The 4,177-nt window shown below is 27.8% G+C and overlaps 1 long non-coding RNA gene across 1 annotated transcript; it reads left to right on the forward strand.

The window, feature by feature from the left end:
* The first annotated feature begins 1,153 nt into the window (after nt 1-1,153).
* Nucleotides 1,154-3,364, forward strand: LOC145086447 (uncharacterized). Its single transcript, XR_013700458.1, has 3 exons — nt 1,154-1,694; nt 1,781-2,710; nt 3,230-3,364. It is a non-coding gene; the product is annotated as an uncharacterized LOC145086447 (long non-coding RNA).
* Nucleotides 3,365-4,177: the final 813 nt, after the last annotated feature.

The raw sequence follows: 4,177 nt of genomic DNA on the forward strand, positions 1-4,177 counted from the left end.
TGATGAATGGGGTGGGATGTGGCTGATGTCACTTATGTACTAATGTACTCTGATGGTAGATTGGAAGTACTAGTTGTAGAAACAAATTATAAGAATAGGTTGTAAGATAGATGACTAAGAGAATCCTCTCTAATAAATGAAGGTTTTTTTGTCACTTGTCACGCTCTCATTCAATTTGTTAGATGTCATTTTGTGGTTATTTTGAATTAATTTTTTTTCATATGTCATTTTATGAGTTTTTCTATTTATTAAATTCCACATAATATTTTAATATAATAATTGCAATAAATGTAGTAATAAATAGATATCAATTTCATTAATGAACTTACCTTTTAATTTCAAAATTTTCAAAATTAAAGCTTATTAGTTTCTTTTATTTATTTAAATTATTTCTTTAAATTTAAAAGATAAAAAAACATTTCTATTATAATAATTCATCGTTTTTCTTATTTTCTTATAAATTCAAAGTTCTCAAACACTTTGACATTTATATTTAATATTTTTAAATTAACTCATGTAATACATGAGTTTCACAACTAGTGTAGTAATGAAAGAAGGTAGGTATTGCACATTCTTGTAGTGGGTAGATTTTCATGGATATCAAGTATGAGGTTTTTGTACAAACGTTCCTAAAAGTCATAATGTATCCATATAAAATACCTATGTATTTCGCTATTTTTATTATAACTATAAGAGTTTGATGTATATGGAAACAATCGTGTATTACAATTAAATGTGATCCAATTTATTATACATACTTGATATCATTCCTTGGAATCCATATATGTTTTTTTTTTCATAAAATCATGTGTATAAGCTTATTTCCCTTTTTTCTCTTCCCCAAAAGAAAAAAACTTATTCCCTTTTTTAGAATCAATTCTATTTCGCCATACCTATATATATATATATATATATATATATATATATATATATATAGAGAGAGAGAGAGAGAGAGTGAGAGAGAGAGAGGAAGAATCATTTGAGAACCTATAGATTCATAAGAACCCGAGAACTAAACAACGGCCATTCGATCAAAATAATAGATGGTTAAGATGGGTTGTGATATTTTTGTAAATACTTAAAATTTTTAAAACATAGGGGTATGATATGAAAGTTAAACATGGGACATTTTTGGAATAGCATAATTATTTCCCAAATTGAATCCCTCGTTCATGTCAATCCTTCTCCCCTTCTCCCTCTTTCTCTAGGTTTATCTCTCAAATTCATGACTTGCCCTCATCCCTCCGATGACCTTCTTCTCTGATGCTTCTTCTTAACAACCTTCTTCTCCAACGCTAGATCTCAATCGATCCGGTTTCCCCCAAAATCGACACCATTTTCGTCCTAATCTGAGAATTAATCACCGTTCCAGATCTCGTTCCCAACATCTCTTAATCCTTCATCCCGTCGTCACATTGCCTCCATACAGTTTAACCTCTATGCTCACATTCTTCCTCGACGTCTTCATTCCACCTTCAAATATGGATCCACAAGTGATCCAGATTTCATCACCTCTATCATCAAGTGACGATGTCTCCATATCAGAGGATATAAACAATCACTTAAACAATTAATTTCATCTAACATCAAACATTATGGATCATATTTAAAAGTGGCGACATCCTGGCGAGTTGAAGAGGATAACATCGATGCTAATTTGACGAAGATGCTAGGTTGTGCATCCCGAGAACATGGTAAGTGGCCTTTCATATATTTTTGAATCATTCTTATGATGAATACCTTTATGATCTCTTATGCTTCACTCATCTTCTTTTTATAGGATCTTTGATCGATTTCAAAGGCAGATTCTTATGAGAAAAATGAGATAAACAATAATTAATTCTATTTTTCTTCATTCCTTAACCGTTCAAAAAATTGTCGTCTACAAGGTATTGCTTTTTTTATCTATATGTTACATGTAGTAGGTCCTGCACAATGGTATTTGTTGTTAATTCATTGAGCTTTTGTTTCTAATTTAAATTTCAAGAAAACATATAAATTTAGCAATTATTCTTATCCATAAAAGTAGCAAACGAGGGTTTTTATTTCTATTTGGTCTATCTATTTTCATATAATATGATTGAGTGTTGTGGTGATTTACAAGGATCTTGATTCGTTTGTTTAAGTTGTGGTGGTCTTTTTATTGTTGCTGCTGGAGGTATTTTCCAGAAAATTACATTACATGATGTTGATCCTTAAAGCTCGTTAAGTGCATTGCATCTTGATGGTTTTCTGACATAGTTCATTGTCATTGTAGGTGATTGTTGTTGTTGTTGTTGTGCTAGTTTATCTCAAAATTCATTGCATTAATTTGGCTTTTTTCAAAGTTAATTGTCTTTCTTGCAATATTAGTGTTGTTGTGCTCCTGGTCTTTCTGAAATCCTCATTGTTTGGGGCTGGTTTGTGATTGATTTACCTGTTCTATGTTTTTTCATTGTTTTGGCTTGCTTATATTTTTGTTATACTTTGTATATATCTTTGACTTTTATTTGTTTTCAATTTTTTTAGTGTCTAGTTATTTATTCCATTCATTGATTGGTACTTGTTTTCAATGTCAATGTTTTACTTGCTTGATACTAAATAAGTGTAAACTATATATTTTTTAGATTGTTCAATGGATTTTACTTTATGATCCCCCAAATTTATGTGAAATATAGGTTATACAAGATACAAATATAGCTTTGTTCAACAGAGGTAGTAGTATACTAAGGTAGGTGATTGCAAGTAAACACATCAATCATTAAATTTAAGAGACTCTCCATTAATCTTTCAAATGAAAGCCATAAAAAACGAAACAAGATAAAAAAAAGCTCATGTAATTCACATATAAATCACATGTGATTTGATTTACATGTGATTCTGATGTGATTCACATGTGAATCACATGCGATTCACATGTAAATCACATGTGATCCACATATGAATAATATGTGATTCACATCTGAATCACATGTGATTCACATCTGAATCACAAGTAAATCGCATGTGATTCACATGTAAATCACAAGTGAATCACATATGAATTACATTTATATACACACATGCACTTTGTGTAAATGTTTTTCGTTATTTTTTTTTATAAAATTTTGTCTTGTGAATTTCATATTTGAATCTTAAAAGCATGTGAATATCACATTATATAATCACATGTGAATTTTACATGATATATACATATGTGTTTTTGTTAGTGTTCTTGCATTAATCAATTATTTTTCAAATTTTCTTGTAGATTTTAGAAGAATTTGTGGAAAATATAGATGAGGTGAAAAGTGATAAATTGAAGAAAATATGAAAATATTGACATAAAGACTTGAAAACGCATATAAATTTTGTAGCATTTCTTATTTTTAATATTTATTTTGTATACAATGAAATTCTTGTACTATTGTGTTTATAGATTAGTAAATAAAAATGTTTTTTTATGATTACTTACGAATATTATAGTATATAAGATATATACATATATCGACGTGAAAAAGATGCATATATACATCTAAAAAGTTGATTTTTTGGTTAAAAAATTATAGTTTTTTTAAATATTCCATTTTTTTTAAATTACTGTTTAAAAATTTACTGTTTTATAAAAAAAATTGCAGTTTGAAAAAAATTAATTTTTTTAATAAAATTCATGTTTTCTAATTAAAATTAAATAATCTGCATTTTTTTAAATCAATTTTTTATTAAAAATTCGAAAATTTGATTATTATTCTAATTTTATACTTTTTTTTATAAATAGTTGCAATAACACAAAAAATTAAGCAATAAATGGTAAGATGAAGATCATGTCCTTGATGAGTTAATTTTTATCTAACGTTCCACCTTTAGTTCTCGGGTTCTTGGGAAACTTTAAGTTCTCAACGCATCTTACCCATATATATATATATATATATATATATATATATATATATATATATATATCCGTTAAATTTTGATACGTATTTTAGTCCAACATGTATGAAAAATTGAATTGTATAATGCTAATAGGCGTTAATTTTTAACAATTAATTAAACCTTGATCTTTAATAGTCACCTTGAGTATAATTTCACCAGAATATGGAAATGTAAGGAAGTTTCTATCATTAAAATTTTCTTAATAACACGGAGATATCATGCATTCGATTTAGTCCTAGTAATGTTCAAGTATGTCGTTACCATCGTTTCGTTAATGACTAAGAAG

Source organism: Lactuca serriola, chromosome 2 (assembly GCF_051521515.1).
Source record: "Lactuca serriola cultivar US96UC23 chromosome 2, Lser_US96UC23_V15, whole genome shotgun sequence".
Lineage (NCBI taxonomy): Eukaryota > Viridiplantae > Streptophyta > Magnoliopsida > Asterales > Asteraceae > Lactuca > Lactuca serriola.